Genomic DNA, 20,427 nt, shown 5'->3' with positions numbered 1-20,427 from the left:
GTCAATCAATGGAATAAATGCCTGCATGCGCATATTGGATGTTTGATAAAAGGAAAAAGGAAACACCTGTGATGTTGATGCTTTTGGAACCTTGTATGGCACGGGGAAATGTGTTTTCTGCGTAATGCAATCAATACAAGGAAACGAATGAGGAGCGGATACTTTGGAATAAAAAATCAAGTGAATCAGTTCTTAAACGAATGACTCTAATTCAACTGAAGTTGTAAACTGAGAAACAAGTGATCATGGATATGGATGGAAGTGATAATCCTCCCGTTGGCGCTGTCGCGGCGGAGAAGAAATAAAAGTCACTCAGTGCATCGCGGAGAGGAAAGCTCGGAGCGTGCACGCGCAAAATGAACAAAATAAAAACTTTGCTGGTGCCTGGTGGAAATGTGGAGACTGTGAATGAGAGTGTTGCAACATTTAAAAGGTGTCTGAAGGAATTTGAGGAAATGCATGCAAACGTTAAAACCTTATTGTCTGATGAAATAATGGAACATGAAAGAATAAACTGGTATATGCCAAAAATGTCCACATTCATGAGTTTCATAAAGGATGTGGAAATATGGAAAAAATCGGACCCTCAGTTGCTCATTGAGCCACATGACAGCATTTCCAATGCATCAAAAACCTCAGGAAAAACAAAATCAACCACTTCATCAGTTTCCTCAGCCCGCACCAAAGTGGCTGCAGAGCGAGCGGCTCTCCTAGCCCGTGCAGAGGGTCTTAAAGCAAAGCATGCACTGGAAATGGAGGAGGCTCAATTAAAAGCTAAGATGGAGAGATTGAAACTGGAAATGAGCCTGGCAGAATCCACTGCAAAATTGAGAGTTCTGGAAAATGGGGAGCCTGATGCAAAAACTCCACAATTGATTCAACCACAAACACAACATGATGGCATGAATGAATATTTGGAAAATGATGAGGAAAATCCTGACAGTAATATTGATATTGAAGAACCATCTCCAATTAAATTTGCTGAGATTGGAGCCATGCCCAAAACCCCACCCCCGAGGCTGTTACTCCAACAATCAAGGCCACCAGAGCATGCAGACAATGTAAGCCCAACACAAAGCCCAAGTCCTGTGCCTCCTCAACCTTTGTATATTACTAGACCTCATGCCCATGCAACAACTCGATTTGAAGCGACCAACAATGCCCATGTATTAACGGTAATGGAAAGACAAAATGATATTGCCAACCTATTGGTCCTTCAGCACAAAGAGACATCTCTTCCTGCGAGGGAGATCCCAGTCTTTGATGGTAATCCTTTAAACAACCAAATATTTATAAGGGCATTCCAGCATGGCATTGAGGACAAGACCAGTAGTAATCAGGACAGGTTATACTACCTGGAGCAATTCACCTCAGGGCCCTGCAGAGAACTGGTTAGAAGCTGTCTGCATATGAATGCTGATGTTGGTTTTGCAGAGGCTAAGAGACTGCTAAAGGTTCACTTTGGAGATTAATTACGGATTGCTAATGCATATATGGAAAAGGCCCTTACCTGGGATAACATAAAGGCAGAGGATGGAAAAGCCCTGCATTCTTATGCACTCTTTCTAAGAGGCTGTTGTAACACAATGCAGGATCTGCGGGATATGGGGGAGCTTGACCTGCCCTCAAACTTAAGGCTCATCATATCAAAACTGCCTTATAAAATAAAAGAAAGATGGAGGATAAAAGCTTGTGATATTCTAGAACGAAGCCAAAGGAGGGCAAGACTACAGGACCTTGTAGTATATATTGAAAGGCAAGCTAAACTATTACAAGATCCACTCTTTGGTGACATTCTGGATCCTCCCAAAGTAAAACCCGTAAGATCATTTGCTGAATCCAAACCAAGCACATTTAAGAGCAAGCGAAGCAGCTTTGCTACCACAGTAGCAATGGTGTCTGACAGCACAGCTGAAAAAACTGCAACAGAGAGGTCACCTGTTAAATACAACATGTCCGCTGCTCCTTATGATGTATGTGCATTTTGTGCTGGCAAGCATCCATTATCAGAGTGCAAGAAGATGGATGCACAGCCACATGAAACTAAAGTTGAGTTTCTGAAAAAGAATGGATTTTGTTTTGGATGTTTGAAAGTGGGTCACATGAGTAGAAACTGTATGAAAAGAATGACCTGCACATTAAAAGATCTTCTCAACCACCTACCGATGTTACTTCACCTCAACATGCAGAGCGGAGACCAAAACCTGAAGAGACCTCTATCAGCAGTGCTCTTGTCTCACTGGGAGAGGGTGAAAGTACTGGGGCTGGTAAAGACTGTATACTGGCAATTGTGCAAGTGCAAGTTAAACTGTGCAATGGAAATAAAAGTATACTTACCTACGCCTTCCTGGACCCGGGCAGTACAGACACATTTTGTACAGAGAACCTAATGAGGAACCTCAACGCGGGCGGCCGCAGAACTGAAGTCCTTCTGCAGACCATGGGAACAGAAAAAACAGTCAAGAGCTATGAAATAACGGGTCTAGAAGTCAGCAATATTGAAGAGGATGCATATCTGAAACTGCCAAAAGTTTATACGCAGAACAAGATCCCTGTAACAAAGAGAAACATACTTACCCAGCTGGACCTTGACAAGTGGCCTCATCTAAAGGAGATCAAGGTAAAGGAAATAGGAGTAAATGCACCCAAGGCTAAGGAACCATGGAAAATCGTTAATTCCCAACAGGATGGTCCATATGCTGTAAAAACACTGCTAGGATGGGTGGTTAATGGTCCACATAGGGTCCCTATCATGGACGATGAACATCCTGTGGCCTTAGTGAATCGGATCTCAATTGTTCACCTCGAGCAGCTTCTGGAGAAACATATGTACACGACTTCCCGGAGAAAGGATATGAGGAAAAGAGGGAAATGTCAGCTGATGAACGAATGTTCATGCAGATTGAATCAGGTTCTGTTGCATTCAAAGACGGTCACTATTACTTACCTTTACCTCTTCGTGACCAAAACATCATAATGCCAAACAACCGCCAAATGGCTGAGCAGCGAACAGTTCACCTGAAAAGGAAATTCCAACGAGATCAAGTTTATGCTACTGAGTATAAGGGCTTCATGAGTGACATCATCAACAAAGGATATGCTGAAAAGGTTCCTCCAGAGGATCTCCAACTGGAAAACGGCAAGATATGGTATATACCACATCATGGTGTATACCATAAACGTAAAAAATCTATTCGTGTGGTTTTCGACTGTGCATCATCCTATAAAGGCACCTCATTGAACAATGTACTACTTCAGGGCCCAGACTTGACAAACTCGCTCATTGGAGTTCTGCTCAGATTCCGCCAAGAGCCCATTGCCATTATGGCAGATATTGAGAGCATGTTTCACCAAGCTCGTGTTCACAATGAAGACACCAATCTGCTCAGATTTCTGTGGTGGACAGATGGAGACATTAGCAGGAATCTGTAGGAATACCGAATGAAGGTCCATCTCTTTGGTGCTGTATCCTCTCCAACCTGTGCAAACTTGGCACTGCGAAAAACTGCAGAGGACAACAGTCATGCATTTGATGAAGACGTAGCTGGCACAGTTAAGTCCAACTTCTACGTTGATGACTGTTTGAAGTCGGTACCAACAGAGGAACAAGCAATAGATCTTGTCAAAAGTCTAAGAGAAATCTGTTCTCTTGGTGGATTCAGGTTGACTAAATGGATTAATAACAGTCGAGCTGTACTGGCATCCATCCCTGAGGAAGACAAGGCTAAACAAGTAAAGAACTTGGATCTGGACAGGGAGAAGCTGCCTAATGAGAGAGCACTAGGGATGTATTGGGACATTGAGAGCGATATCTTCGGCTTTTGTGTGACTGTAAAAAGAGCATCCCATACCAGAAGGAATATACTCTCTATCGTCAGCTCTGTTTATGATCCTCTTGGTCTTCTCTCCCCATTCATACTCAAAGCTTAGCAAATCCTTCAACAGCTATACAAAGCTGAACATGGATGGGATGAAGTAATTCCTGTGGAAATCTCAAAGCAATGGCAGGCCTGGCTTAAAGATCTAGAGTAGCTGGATTGATTTCACATTGACAGATGCCTAAAGCCCAAGAATTTTGGTCAAGTGAAAACTGCACAATTGCATACCTTTTGTGATGCTAGTGAACAAGGCTACGGCACTGCGACTTACCTTAGGATCACAAATGAAACAGATGAAGTTCATATTGCATTTGTAATGGGGAAATCTCAAGTCACGCCACTCAAAGTGATGACTATCCCCAGATTGGAACTTAGTGCTGCTACACTGGCTGCACGAATGGACAGAATGATTCAAACAGAGCTGCAAATGGACCTCCAAGGGTCTACCTTTTGGACTGACAGCCAGAACGTTCTGAAATATATCCGAAATAGGACCAGAAGGTTTCACACTGTTGTGGCCAACAGAATCGCAGTCATACAAAACCTGTCAAAAGTAAACCAGTGGAGGTTTGTAAACTCTAAAACAAAACCCTGCTGATGATGCATCACGAGGACTGAGCATTGAACCATTCCTGACTTCAAGAAGTTGGCTTCATGGACCAGAGTTCCTGAAAGAGACTGAAGCAAAATGAACTTAAAATGCCAAAAGAACTGGGCTCCATCCTACCCGGAAGTACGGAGGGAAGTGACTGTCACCAGCATTGTTGCAAGTCAGACAGAGAAAACTCCAACATGTATGCTCATTGAGTACTATTCATCCTGGAACAGCTTAAAAAGAGCAGTAGGTTGGATGATGAAGTTAAAGAAACTCCTCTTTCAGATGGCAGAGAAAAAAGGGATTTGCCCGCAAGCTGATCATGACAATGGAAAGTCATTGAAAGACAAGATGCTTCTGCTCAAAATGCCTTCAAATCAGGCACTTACTCTCACCGTAGAGGACATGGACAGTGCAGAAAAGGCCATCATTGGGCATGAGCAGAGACTGCATTTCATGGAAGAAATTGCCACACTGGAGAAGGGAAAACAGTGCAATAAAGGAAGCTCTCTGTGCAAACTGGATCCAATCATTGACACTGGTATTCTTAGAGTTGGAGGAAGAACCAGTAAAATGGCTATGCCCCTTGAGGTTAAACACCCAATAATCCTTCCTAAACATTCTCATGTTTCAAAGGTAATACTTACCAGTATCCACCTACATGTTGGTCATTCAGGAAGAGGACACATGCTATCTAAACTCCATCAGCGGTATTGGCTGTCAGGTGAAAACTCTTTGGCAAGAAGAATCATTAAAAACTGTGTGTTTTGTAGACGACTGCAGGCCAAAGCAGGAGACCAAAAAATGGCTGATCTCCCACTTGATCGAATAACACCAGATCTTCCACCCTTCACCCACGTAGGTGTGGATTATTTTGGACCTATTGAGGTTAAACGTGGCCGTGCTAAGGTCAAAAGATGGGGAGTAATCTTTACTTGCCTGGTAAGCCGTGCTATCCATCTGGAAGTGGCCAGTTTCCTAAACACAGATGCATGCATCAATGCTATCCGCCGGTTCATCTGTCGCAGAGGATCAATAAAAAGTATCAGGTCAGATCAAGGCACTAACTTCATTGTCGCACAAAAGGAGTTGGAGGAATCTGTGAAGCTATTGGACAATGGCAAAATCCAAAGAGCATTACTCAAGGAAGGAATTGACTGGACCTTTAACCCTCCTTCAGGACCTCACCACGGCGGAGTGTGGGAGAGACTCATAAGATTGGTCAAAAAGATTCTGTACTCCATCTTAAAGGAACAAACATTGGACGATGAAGCTCTACAGACAGCCTTGTGTGAGGTCGAAGCAATCATGAATGATAGACCAATCACAACGGTGACAAATGACCCGAATGACCTAGAACCCCTCACTCCGAATCATTTACTCCAATTGAAAACATGTCCAATAATCCCCCCAGGACTGTTCCAGAGAGAGGATCTATACACACGCAGGAGGTGGAGACAGGTACAATACCTGGCAGACCTGTTCTGGAAACGATGGACCAGGGAATACGTTCCACTAATGCAGGAAAGGCACAAATGGAATAAAATCCGAAGGAATTTCACCGCGGGAGATAATGTCGTCATAATTGATGACAATGCACCGAGGAACTCTTGGCTACTCGGACGTGTGGTCAAGGCCCTTCCAGGAGCAAAGGGTCTTGTACGCAGTGTCTTGGTTCAAACGAAGACCAACATCATCCAAAGACCAATCACAAAGCTCTGTCTGCTGCTGAAGTCAGCTGACTGAGTCTACCAAAGCCCCTTTCTTTCTTTCTTTCTTTCTTTCTTTCTTTCAGGTGCACCTCTGACTGCTGGATGAGGGGCTATATGACTTTATGTTACGGATATGTTCCGGATTAGACTTTAAGTTCCAGACCCCAGGATCTTGCTGGATTTACAAATATGAACTTGAGTATTTAACACATGGACTAAAGTATGCAATTTGCATGGGACAGACGTCCTATATTTGGTTATAATGGCTCCATGATGTATGATTTTGGTAATTGCTGTGTAATAAGCAATTAGGGGCTGGTATGTTAGTCAGCTGTGTTTACTTCCGCGTCGACCAGCGCTCGTGCCCGACAGAGCTTGACAGCTGAGGTGAGTGGAACTAGTACGGACATGTCTGTTGACCGGAGGTTGTTCCTTCCCCCACAGCGCTGTCAACAAGCACTGGCACCGTGGAGGACGTCACGTATGGCGGCGGAAAAGAGAAAACGCCATGGAACTGACGCAACATGGTGCTTTTACGCGCGAGTTTTCTCGCCGTTCTGAGACCAGGCGAGGGCAAGGAGCTTTCACCCCTTCTGGTCGATCAACTGGAGAGGTGCGTGGCGGTCGGATCTCACGAGTGATGAGCAGGTCAGGACCGCCAGAGGAGCTTGAGAATGTACTGGACTTGGTGAGTGATGCGGTGCCGACGCGCGCGCGACCTATTCTGAACTCACATCAGCTCCGGTTTAATTCTCCAGCACATTCCTCCACATTGCGGGTTTTGTCAGCTCCGGTGACACTAAGAAGTGCTCAGGGAGTTGGGAAGACTTCCGGGGGGGAAAGGGAACACGCACGACACGCATCTGAGGTTTCTCACGCGCCCTTGCGCGTTTCTCCCACAGAGCCGGATTTTATGTATGAGAGTGGGGGTTCTAGTGAATCCAACTCGAGTACATGCTCTGTTGATTCAAGAGATAGAGACGCGGCTTGTGTGATGCCCTTTCGTCTACGGCCCGCTCTTGGACGTTCGCGGGGGTGGGCCGAAGGACAACCCAAAGTTCGCCAGGGCTGTGGTTCTGACAGAACATTATACGGCTTGGAGTCGCCTGGTTTTACTTCATTCCAAATGGCTGGGGGGATTAATATGCGGGGCTATGCGCTCCAATTTTCCCGTCAACCCCTGCGTTTTTTCAGGGATTCTCTGGACTCGTGTGGCGGAGCAGGAGAAATTATCCTGTTTGAGAAACGAGGTGTCTACTCTGCTGCAGAAGGAGGTCGTAGAACTGGTTCCTGCAGCCGAGATGACAGGGTTTTACTCCCGGTACTTCCTTGTGTCAAAGAAGACCGGGGGTTGGAGGCCCATTCTGGACCTCAGCTATTTGAACAAATTCATAGCTACCCGCCCGTTTCGCATGTTGACGGTCAATACTACTAGGACTTTCACATACCGATAGTCAAGAGACATCGAAAGTACTTGCGTTTCGCCCTTGAGGATCGTGTGTTTCAATACACTCGACTTCCGTTCGGCTACTCTCTGGCACCCGGGACCTTCACCAAGTGTGTGGAGGCGGCACTGGAGCCATTAAGAGTGAATGGGGTAAGGATCTTGACCTATCTGGACGACTGGCTGATCCTTGCCAGGTCAGAGGCAGAAAGTTCGCTCACACACAGAAGGTGTTGAGCCATATTGCCACCCTGGACAGACTGTCGGGTGGGGGCCGTCCACGACGAATAGGGTCTGTCCGAGGCAGTGGAGAGCCGAGATATGGTCTTGGTTCGGTCACCCGGTGGCAGACCTCTTTGCCAGCAAGTAGAACTTCAGATGTCCTCTCTGGTTCTCCCTCAGGGCATCAGATTGCCCCCACTAGGCGTGGACGCTTTAGCCCACTTGAGTTGGCCGGCCGGACTATTGTTCGCCTTCCCTCCTCCGCGGCTCCTCCTCCCCTTAGTTCGGAGGACGAGGCGGGAGGGGCTGAGCTTAACACTGGTAGCGCCAGACTCCCTGGTGCGCATGAGGGACCCGTGGGCCATCACTTAGGCCCCCACTGCCCTGGGCCGGCCACTCAAAGTGTGGCTCCTGCACGGGACGAGCTGAGCGGGACTTGGACCCGGGCGTTCTCCACACGCTGGAGAACGCCTGGGCCCCGTCGACACGCAGGCTTATGCCTCGAAGTGGGGGATTTTCTCCCGCTGGTGTGCAGACCGGTCCTTCGACCCAAGCTCCTGTTGGTCTCTGCTGTCCTGTCTTCCTGTAACTTTTTCTGGATAGCGGACGGACTTGGCAACACTGAGAGTGTTCGCATCAGTCATAGCAACAAGGCATTTCGGGTTGAGGGTGCTTCGGCTCGCGCCCACCCTCTGGTGGCGCCTTTTTCTTACGGGGTGCCTGCAGGCTTCGACTTCCTGCAAGGCCTTCCAGCTCTCTGTGGGATCTCCAGTTTGTACTGGACTCTCTCACAGGCCCGACCTTCGAGCCTCTTGACCAAGTCCCACTGAACATCTTGTCTTCAAGGTATCGCTCCTTCTGACACTAATAACGACGAAGAGAGCGAGTGAGCTTGTGCTCTCTCCACTAGCCCTGAGTCTTTTCTTGGCGTCGAGGAGTCATCGGTGTCATTGCTGCGGGTGGCTGTGTTAGGCGCTCTGATGCCCTATTCATCTGCCGCAGTAGATGCCGACGGGGTGAGGCGATCTCCTCCCAGAGGTTTCTCTTTGGGTGAGATCGGCCATTATCCGGGCCTACCAAGCAGCGGGTGGATCTGCTCCTAGCGGACTGAGGGCACATTCCACCCGTGGTGTGACAGCCTCAGTGGCTCTTCACTGGGTGTGGCAGCAGAGGTCATCTGCTCAGCTGCTTCTTGGGCGTCCACGTCAACCTTGCTAACGCCTAATCTCCTCGACGTGACGCCGGGATCAATAGCTCATACGGTTTTGAGCGCTGCTGGGCCCCCTCGAGGCCCACGGCCCCAGTAGACTTGGATCCTGGGCTGGCAAGGCCCTAGCGATGCTGCTTCAGGAGCGGCGTCCAGCTGGGGGTACATTTATCCCGTCAGGCTTCGCATTGGGTTTAAACCAATAGCGAAGCCGTTAGAGGGCGGAGCACCAATGAAGTAGAACCCCTGAGTTATCTATCATAACCTCAGGTTCTACGAATTGGTGCGAAGCCCTCTAACCTCGTCGCCCAGCGGCCGCCCTTCTCGCTGAGTTTTCAGTTGGAGGAAGTGCGGCGGGTGTTTCCCGCCTTTATAGGAAGTGGACTGCCCCCTGCTGGGTGGCGAGTTCATTAAGCTTTCTCAGAGACGAGGCGGTGCCTCGGGGTAAACCAATAGCGAAGCCGTTAGAGGGCTTCGCACCAATTCGTAGAACCTGAGGTTATGATAGATAACTCAGGGGTTCTACTTCATTGGTGCTCCGCCCACTAACTTTTAAATCACCAATAGTCATTTTCACTACAAATGACCTGCAGTGATGATGAATACTATGGGAGCATTATTCAAAATGATATCAAATTGTGCTTTATTACAGGTTTCATATCAAACTAATGTTCACAGATCGTCACAAATGTCACGAGTAACCATCAGAGTCAATCTGCACAATGTTGATGGTCTCGTCCTCAGCCAAGACTTGTGTGTAGTAGTTTCTGGTCCGAGTCATGGTTCGAGTGACATCATGCTGACTTGCTGCTGCTCCTAAAATGCTCTGAAGATCCTTCAAAGCCTCACCAGTCAAGCCCATGGTGCATCTTAAAAGAATAAGACAATAAGAATGATCAGCTGTAGTTCTGTTCTTCACTTGCTAAATAAACTCTTACCTTGCTGTGACGCTGCCATGCGAAACAACTCTTTCAGGGAATCACAACGACTTGACAGAGACCAGTGTTGGTTCATCTCCTTCTCAAGAATCTTTCACTTCCTGCCGTCTCCTTACTGCCATAACAACGTCGAATCCTCTTTGTCTGAAAGTCAACAGAACCTGGAAAACATTGTATTAATGAAGTCGTATGATTCTGATAATTTGAAGTGTAAAATCTATTGAAAAAGACCCCTTCCACCTTGATGGGCACGACCAAGTGTTTCCAACAACAGAAGCCAGAAAACCTTGACCATAAGCGTGTCAGTATGTCAGTGCGTCCTGCCACAGAAATGTATTTATCATTATATTATTATATTATATATTATATTATATACTATTTTATTGACCAAAGTGTGTATAATGTAACCAGCTCACCTGCTTTTGACATGTGTTGACCCCTTCCACCTCCGATGGTTAGTCCAGCACCTGATATGCAGCACTCCATCTCACCTAGAAAAGAACATAGAATTGCAGTTTAGATTATTTCCATGATGGGATATGCTGTAGGTTTACAAGTTTGTGTTAACTATGTTACAAATATTACTTACTCACTTACTTCACATTTGAAATCATTTGTCAGGAACCACAGAGAGAAAGGTTTCATGTCAAGCAGGTCTGGTCTGATAAGCTCTCCATGTTTCCTTCATCCATTGTTTGATGGTGTTTCCATCTGGTTTACCTCTTTATGCTGGAATTTAAATTACTTTTCATTATTATTATATATATATTCTTTCATTTAAAGAAAACAACAAAAGATCAAATCCCTCATTCAAAAGGGTTCAAATAAACTTATACTTATATACTTAAATACGATAAATATGTTATCTGTATTAATATGTGGAAGTGTTAAATTAAATCAATATCTTGAATATTAATAAAATAAATCGCCTACCATGACCCACCGATATAGCAAACTTTTTATTTGAATATAAATATATTTTCGTCCTTTCAAAATAACAAACAAAATACGTGTGTGAGTTGCATTATAGTTTAAAAGCTAAGTTTTAACATACTAGCTCACGTGTTAACGCACCACAGAAAGTTACACGCAATGAAACATTATTTCTGAGTCGACTTAAAGCAATAATTATATCTTACCTCAATAGACGAGTGACGCGCACCTGGTTCCGTCAAGTTACTGCACAAACGTGAGGACAAAATGCTATCGATCTTTGTCAACAAGTGTGACGTCAACATCCGGAGGTTTGGTGGAAGTTACGTGTGCGGCAGTTTGAAAACTTTTTAGCTGACACTAAACTTAAACTAAACTTAAGTCGGTCTTTATACAAGCACAGATCTACAATTGTATTCCATGGCGCTTTTAAACAAACAAGCACAATATCTAATTTTATTCCTGTGGTGTGACGGCTCTACATTCCTGCACGATCAGTTTATTAGCGTGTGTGACGTCACCGCTGCAGGATCGCGATTACTGTTGACAAACGTCACGTAGACGCTCATAATCGCAGCTAAATAAAAAGAAAACATGTCCATAAATGCAATCTCAATGAAAGGTTCTATTTTCATAGAAAAGCGCACCGGATTATAAAGAGGATCAAGCAAAATAGCACATCCAGACTTTATTTTATTCATTCATAAAACAATGTCAACATTATGGAGTTGAAACACCTACAAATATACAATATAGTCACTTTTACAGGACCTTTTAAGCATGTATTAATCCGCGAGAGCCTCTTGACTTCCGCGATGCGTGAACAATCCAAGCTTCAAAAATTAAAATTAAGCATTTTTTCCGATTTATGTTCACTGTGTACCTCCTTAAAGTGGTTTGAGGTCGTTAAGCACAATCAGTTAGAATCGCAGTGTTGACATTAGACATTTCAAGTGCGCTTCATAGTTCTAGAATTACGGTAGCCAAAGGACAACAGCGACACGTCATGTCAAATTACCATGGCAACGAAGAGGTGGGCGACGCGTCAAATGTAACCCGGGTCGTTTGAATCCGATGTCGGGGAGTGATCTGTATATTACTGGGTAACCCGGGTAGGCGAAAACAGACGTTTTTGTCCCCCCTGTAATGTCACCCTAGTGACGCCAGGGGGACATTGCACGGCGTCGGACGGTATGACGCCTTGGGTGTGAGGACGTGTTGGATGCGAACACTCTCAGTGTTGCCACAGTCAGTCCATTATCCAGCAAATTTTGCAGGAAAGACAGGACAGCAGAGACCAAACAGGAGCTGGGGTCCAAGGACCCCTCTTGTGAGATCTGACCGCCACACACCTCTCCAGATGACCGACCAGCAGGGGCGCTAACTCTGCGCCCTCGCATGGTCTCAGAAAGGTCGAGAAAACTTGCGCATAAAGGCGCCATGGTGCGTCGATTCCATGGCGCTTTTCCGCTGCTGACCAAACAGAGTCCTCCATAATGGTTCAATCCAGGAGCGCCTTTCGATCCTTCCTCGGCAGCGCTGTGGCTAGGTTTAGCCACCATTGCATTGTCACAGGCCTAGGCGATCCTGGGAAGGCAACGCCGGACAGCTGTGACATCCTCCATACCCGTATGCAAAACCAAGGAACTGTTGAATCTGCTTACGGGAACCCGGTACGGGCCAGTAACTGACTCAATCTCTTTAGGATCAGGCCTTAATTGGCCCTGCTCTAGAATGAAACCCAGAAAACATACAGACAATACACAAAAATCGCACTTCTCTAATAGGTGTTGTAGAACGTGACGGACATGGCAGAGATGTTCCTCAGAGGTTCTGGAAAAGATAAGAATATCGTCAAGATGCACGTAGACAAAGTCATTCAGGAAATCTCTGAGAACATCATTAATTAGTCCTTTGAAAACAGCGGGGGCGTTAGTCAGACCGAACGACATTACCAAATACAAAATGGCCGAGAGGGGGTCTTGAGTACGGTCTTCCACTCGTCTCCCTCACTAATGCGGACTAAATGATAGGCATTTCATGGATCAAGCTTCATAAAGATCCAAGCCTTGTTCAAGGGATCAAAAGAAGGGTCAGTTAGTGGACGGGGGTACCTATTCTTGATGGTAATGTTATTTAGTCCCCAATAGTTAAATCAAGGTCTGAGAGTCTCCTAGGGAAGATGAGTAAGGTCGAAACAACCCAGCTGCCAGTGTCTCCCCTATATAAGTCTCAAGAGCCTGTCTCTCCAGGAGAGATACATTGTAGAGCCTACTGAAAGGTTGAGGAGAGCCAGTGAGCAAGTCTATAGCGCAGTCATAGGGGCGGTGTGGTGGCAGAGAGAGAGCCCTTTCTTTACTAAAAACCTCACACAAATTGTGAAACTCAGAAGGAACACAGGAGAGGTCAGGAGAGAAAGACACAGGAAGCTGAGGGCAGGTTAGAGGTGCAGCATGAAGACAATGAGAATGACAGGAAGAACTCCAAACCAAGACAGAAGAATTCACCCAGTCAAAGTGAGGGTTGTGAAGACGAAGCCAAGGCAAACCAAGAACTAACTTCAACATATCACTTCAGAATGGTTACCTGAAATAAAGAGGGACAGGGGCCTAGTCTCGTGAGTAACAGTCAGTCGGGGGTCTGCCATAAATGGCACTGATCAGTCGGAGAACGTCAAGCTCATGCAGGGGAAAGTTAAGGGAAAGAGCGAAGTCCTTTTCAATAAAGTTGTCGTCAGCGGCAGAATCTATTAGAACAGTCTCAGAAGTTGAAGTCATGTCGAACGTCAAGAGTGCAGGTAGAGTGATACAGTGAGAAGGGTTTAGGGGAAGAGAGGGTGTCTCCCAGCTGAGCACTGACATTAGGACGACTAGGACAGAAATGTAGTCTGTGACCAGACTCTCCACAGTACAGGCGTAACCCCCTTGTTAGCCTGTGTGAACGCTGTTCCGGAGTCAAGCGTGTTCGACCAAGTTGCATTGGCTCGTCAGGTGGCGGCGTAGAGGTCATGGGAGTCATCCGAGGAACTGGTCGGTTACAGAGGAAAGGAAGAGGAGAGAAAGCATCTTTGTTCCCTGCAGCGTTCCCTCAGCCTATTATCTATCTTAATGGATAGGCTAACAACAGCCTCTAAACCATCAGGTTCATCTCGAATGGCCAGCAGATCCTTGACAGAGTTATTTAACCCCTGGGTAAAAGCAGTTATGAGAGCGGGCTCATTCCATCCAATCTCGGCAGCTAAGATCAGAAAACTTATCGAATATTGCCCAACAGATTCATCACCTTGTTTTAGGCAAAGTAAATTACGAGTAAAAACAGCGGAAGAACGATAAGGCATTTCGAAAACACATCTCATCTTGTACCTTGAGAGCCGAGACCTCTGCGGAGCTCCTTTAGTTCCGCTGGGTCCATTTCTTGGCCAGAGTATTCTGTCCGGTGTTCAAAGTCGAGAGACCCAGAAGCGGAAACAGTACAGAGATTTCAGGTAGAAATCCAGAGAGATTTAATACAGTACGTAAGAAGTGAGAAAACGCAATCACAAAAAAAGGTACAAATCCAAAACGTGCCTAAGAACAGGTGTCAAAAAAAAAAACATATCCATAATAGAAAACAGGTACACAGGAACTCAGGACGGAGGCAGGTGTGCGGCTGGCCGACAACTAAAAGAAGATCAAGAAAAACTCACGTTAGGAACTTAGGATGCCGACAACGTCAGAACAGAAGCGGTCCGAAAAACTCAGTATTACGATCCATAGCCAAAGAAGGATTCATGTGTTATGTATTAAATTATTTCCAATAGTCTTAAAACGGGTAAAACTGGAGTCTGTTTCCGTCGCTCCAACACGACGTCACATCCGGGTCTTAATACTTTGCTTAATGGAGAAAAAGGGTCAATTCAGAGTGTAACGGGTCGTTTATTCGCCGCTTCAAGTCTTCAAGTCAAACAAAGATACAAACTTTTACGATCGATCGGATATACTCTTTGCCGGCAGCTCTACAGGTCAACAGCTCCGGGAAAGATGGTCCCGTATTGTAGAGCATCGCTATATTTAAGGGAAAGTTCTCCGTCCAGGGGGTCGCCAGATGGTTCTTTCAAGTTTGTCCATGTCTCGGTCACCTGGAGAGTAACTTCCTTGCTTCCCTGTTGCGTGGGTTTATGCCTTTGTCTTCCAGCCCCCCTTTCCTGGGTGTGTCCTGCTTCGCTCTTTGTTTCACACCCCCAGGTGTGAAACGGGCAGACGGACAGATGTTAAAGTAATCGCTGTCATGACTCTAATTCTGTTCCAAGCTTTGCTTGAAACAGTGTATCAGTCTGGAGTGAAATGTTGATTGTGAATGTGTATTCAAACGTTTAAGATCTAAGATTAAGCTAGTAGTTTGTACTTTATATTTTGATTATCTTTTAGCATTAATTCAAGTATGGCGTATACGTATAGTGTATAATAATTTTTAATCTAAGAGTCTTTCTCTTCATTTCATAGCTTTTCTCTTGGTTGCGCTGCTTCCACTAGTGTATGTTTATGTTAGAGCTTTTATACAATCATATTTCAGCCATCATTTGTTGCCAGGGTCAAAAATCTGCCTTGACGCCTTCAGAATCCATAGTGCTGGCGTCTGTAGTTAGAAGTAAGTGGCAATGACGCTGTTGCTTTAACCAATCAGATTTCTAGTTGGCAACACCGAGGCCATCTAGCAGGCGTCCAGTGACGTCGGCATTTTCACGTCCTTTGATTGGATGGTCAGAGAAATACTAGTCAGAGCCAGCAAAGCATCTATGCATAGCGGCACAAACTAAAATATTTTGTGAGTGGATTTCATAACTTTTTTAACAACCCACAATGGCTGACGGAGGAGAAGAAATTGATTTGGTCACAAAACCATTTTCAAGACAGACTTTTCCAGAAAAACTGGACATTGTGATGAACGGTCGGCAGACTTCTAAGCTAGCGAAGTCTGTCCCAGCCGGGAAAAGGGTTTGTCCGCCACTTTCAAGTCAGCAACTACGAGCGGTGACCATCCCGGTGTCCAATGCTTCTGTCGAGCGGACATTCTCCGCCCTGAAGCGAATAAAAACTTACTCCAGAAACACGACTGGACAGACTTGACTTTCAGCATTAACCTCCATGGCGATAGAAAGGGACTTATTGTTGGAGCTGAAACGCACAGATAAACTGTACAACAGAGTAATCGAACTCTTCTTGAAGAAAGAAAGGAGGATGGACTTTGCTTACAAAAAATCAGTAGTTTTGATGAGTAATGCATTTTATTTAAACGTTTTAATATTTTTGTCATTTAATTAGGTTAATATTGATGTTTCTGCTAGAGATTATGTATGTATGGCAGCTGTGGCTACAGTGAAAAGAGACTTGTTGAATTGTCCTAATTGGGTTTCTTGCTTTAGTAATGACATTCTTTCTTGCTACATGAGATACCTTTCTGTGATGCAACGCCCTGTTATACTGCATTTCTGTGTAATATTGATGGTTTCTATAGCCGTGGAGTCATAATGATCGCGTGTGAAATGCACGGCCCGCCAATGTGTATATGTGTATATACCTGTATATATATATTTTTTTTTTTTCTCAGACACATACAAAAAATGATAGCCTGTCCACTCGCTACTTTAATGGAAATAAAAAGTACATTTCAGTTAGTTTGTTTAAATGAAAGTCACTTCTTGATGTTTAAATGTCAGTTTGGACAAAGCTCTTCTCTCTCTGTTTTTACAGAAAACGCCAGCATCTAGAGTTGAAGCAGCCAAGACTGAAGATGAAGGTGGTAACGTGTTAGATTGCTTGGCACAACAAGGAACCTGTCTACAGCTTTGACTTCCAACGCGGCATCGATGGACTCCTTTGTCATTTGAGTGAGTGACAATTAGTGGTGTGTGTGTGTGTCGTTATTGAGCACAGTTGTGTCTGTAGTGCTATATGCGGCCATTCTCCTGTGAAGGCTGAACGACTCAAAAGAGCTGGAGCAGACCATGGCTTTCCAGGAAGAGCAAGATTCTCAGCTGAACAGTAGTGAAGACGCTCAGGTGAGTAAGGCGTGGGGGGGGGTATTGTTGTTGCTGCTGCTTCTACCATCATGGTCCCAAGTATTGGCACACATCTCTGCATAGCGACCGATTGGTTGACCACAATAAGAGAAATTCTGCCTCACAAGTGTCATATTTAACTGCCACAACTTGTCAGCAATTAGGCACAGCAGCCAAATATAGTTATGTAGAAGATACCTTAGTTATGCCAGTTGTTTACAAACATTGTGCACATAGAAACACACATTTCTTTATACATACATGTGTCTGTGTAATAATTTTTTTTTTTCCAATCATCATAAGAGAAACCAAACACGAGTTCTTTGTTTATTGGCTTTTGTTTTTGTGAAAACGGCTTTGATTCTTCAGGGGCCACATTGAGGATGTGTATGGCATCTGCTGTAGCCGTGATGGAAACCTGATGGTGTCCGGTTCGGTAGACAACACTGCCATCTTGTGGGACGCTGGCAAAGGTAAGTGAGACAAAAAGTTCATTCTTTTGACCTGACTGATGGTTGTCTGCTGGTGTAACAGGACAGAAGTTGTCCATCCTGAACGACCAAAAGAGCTACGTGCAGGTTGCAGACCCGGCGGCATGGGCGAGAATTGGGGGGCCGTGCCCGCCCCCAGGGTCAGCCGTGCCCGCCCTGGGAGGAAGGTCGTTTTTTTTTACATAAGAGTGGTCAACCCTCTGCCCTGCCGAACGAAGCCAAAACGCTGGCCTATTACAGGTGATGTAAATGTACAATGTTGTATTTCAACGCTTTAGTTATTTTCATGTGAGAACACACAACGACGCTAACAGCAATCAGGGATTCAAAATATGTTTGTTTATTATCTTCTCCGATCTCCCAACACACATCCATCAATGTCAAGAGAACAGCATACCCAAGTGGTAATTAGGTTCCACTGCAGTTATTTTTTGTCATTTGACATTAATGGTTACAGTTGCTGATAGAGTCAGTAATTGGTTTTGGTTTTTAGTATGGACATCCGTAATACCCTGACAAGAAAAAGTAACAAGGAGAGCGAGATGGAAGCAGCACCATCCATGTCTACTGAAAACACAAGCACTGAAGTCAACCTGAACACTGGAGTGAACATTCAAACTGAGAGAGTAGCTGCAGCTAAAGCCTTTACTTAAACTCACCAAGACACCTGCCTTGAACTTGGGCTCGGTGAAAGTTCAGTATTGTTTTTATTGTACCTTTTAAAAACAAGGCTCCTGTAGAATGAGCCTGTATTGTCATGTTGGTCATTTGGGGAACTTTAAAAAACATATTTTTCAGCAACTGGGCTTCATCAAGTAGTCAAACAGATCACACATCACACCTAACATGATTTTGTTCAGTAAGATGAAATCTTATTTGATGGTTCAATCCAGTGTTCAGGTTGACTTCAGTGCTTATGTTTTTAGTAGAAGTGAAGCTCTATGGTGCTTTAGTTTAATAAATTGACACAGAACTAAACTTTGTTGTTGGTTGTTATTTTTTTTTAGATTTTGAGATCAACCGTCACTTTTTAGTAATGGGAGAATTATTTCTCCGTACTGTGCGAGTAGTCCCAGAGCCATTGTGCAGCCTGAAGCCAATACGTTTTTAGGTTTAAAAGTTTGCCCCCCTGAAAAAATGTAATGCTCCCCCCTAAATGTTTTTCTGCAGCAGGGTCTGGCAGGGTGTCAGCTGGGACCCGCTGGGACAGTACGTGGCCACGCTCGGACGGACAGGTGAGGAACGGTGTGACTATTGGACGCTCTGTTGTTGACCCGGTCTCTTTGTCGTCCTCAGAGTAATGCGTGTGTACAGTGCTCACACTAAGAAGAAAGCTGTCAGTGTCAGCAAGCTGTCGTCTGGGTCGCCTGCTGAGGGAGAGGTGACATCTGCCTTGTACAATTTTATTAAAAAATAAAATCCCCTGAGTTATCTATCATAATCACTTCCACCAACTGAAAACTCGAGAAGGGCGGCCGCTGGGCGACGAGGTTAGAGGGCTTAGCACCAATTCATAGAACCTGAGATTATGATAGATAACTCAGGGGTTCTACTTCATATTGGTGCTCCGCCCTCTAACCGCTTCGCTATTGGTTTAAACCCAGAGGAAGCCTGACGGGATAAATGTACCCCCAGCTGGACGCCGCTCCTGAAGCAGCATCGCTAGGGCCCAGCTAGCCCAGTATCCAAGTCTACTGGAGCAGTGGGCCTCGAGGGGGGCACAGCAGCCCTCAAAACCGTATGAGCTACTGATCCTGTCGTCACGTCGAGGAGATAGGCCTTAGCAAAGGTTGACATGGACGCCCAAGAAGCAGCTGAGCAGAAGTCCTCTGCTGCCACACCCCGCAAAAGAGCCACTGAGGCTGCCACCCCACGGGTGGAATGTGCCCTCAGTCCAATAGGAGCAGATCCACCCGCTGCTTGGTAGGCCCGGATAATGGCCGATCTGAGACCAAACAGGAGCTGGGGTCCAAGTACCTGTCTGCACACCAGCAGGAGAAAATCCCCCACTTTGTGGCATAAAGCCTGCGTGTCGACGGGGCCCAGGCGTTCTCCACACGCTGGTCAGCTCGTACCGTGCAGGAGCTACACTTTGAGAGGCCGGCCCAGGGCAGCGGGGGCCCAAGGGATGGCCCACGGGTCCCTGACCGCCATGCGCACCAGCTCTGGTAACCAGAGCGCCCCCGGGGTGAAGGTCCTGGGTGCCAGAGAGTAGCCGAACGGGAGTCGAGTGTATTGAAACACACGATTCTCGAGGGCAAAAAGCAAGTACTTTTGATGTGAAAGTACGCGTCGGTCAGGTCGATAGATGTAATCCAATCTCCTGGACTAACACCTGTGAGCAGTTTCTTGACCGTCAACATGCGAAACGGGCGGGTAGCTATGAATTTGTTCAAATAGCTGAGGTCCAGTATCGGCCTCCAACCCCCGGTCTTCTTTGGCACAAGGAAGTACCGGGAGTAAAACCCTGTCATCATCTCTGCTGCAGGAACCAGCTCTACTGCAGCAGAGTAGAGACCTTCTTTCTTAGACAGGATAATTTTTCCTGCTCTGCCACGCGTGTCCAGAGAATCCCTGAGAAACGAGGGGGTTGACGGGCAAATTGGAGCGCAAAGCCCCGCCTGATTACTTCCCTCTGCCATCTGGAACAAAGTAGAACCAGGCGACTCCAAGCCGAATAATGTTCTGTCAGAACCGCAGCCCTGACAAACTTTGGGTTGTCCTCCGGCCCGTAGACGAAAGGGCATCACTTAAGCCGCTTCTCTATCTCTTCAATCAACAGAGCATGTACTCGAGCTGAATTCACTAGAATTTGTCGGCACCGCATCACTCACCGCGTCCAGTACATTCTCAAGCTCCGCTGGCCGTCCTGACCTGCTCATCAATCGTGAGATCCAACCGCCACGCACCTCTCCAGATGATCGACCAGAAGGGGGGATAGCTCCTCTCGCCTGGTATCAAAACGGCGAG

The 20,427-nt window shown here is 45.9% G+C and overlaps 1 pseudogene; it reads left to right on the top strand.

The window, feature by feature from the left end:
• The first annotated feature begins 16,698 nt into the window (after positions 1–16,698).
• On the top strand, positions 16,699–18,758 carry LOC148068774 (chromatin assembly factor 1 subunit B-like; annotated as a pseudogene).
• Positions 18,759–20,427: the final 1,669 nt, after the last annotated feature.

This window comes from Callionymus lyra, chromosome 12, assembly GCF_982586985.1.
Source record: "Callionymus lyra chromosome 12, fCalLyr1.hap1.1, whole genome shotgun sequence".
NCBI classification, from domain to species: Eukaryota; Metazoa; Chordata; class Actinopteri; order Syngnathiformes; family Callionymidae; genus Callionymus; species Callionymus lyra.
Note: the sequence above shows the minus strand (reverse complement) of the source record. Positions and strands in the feature narration are given on the sequence as shown.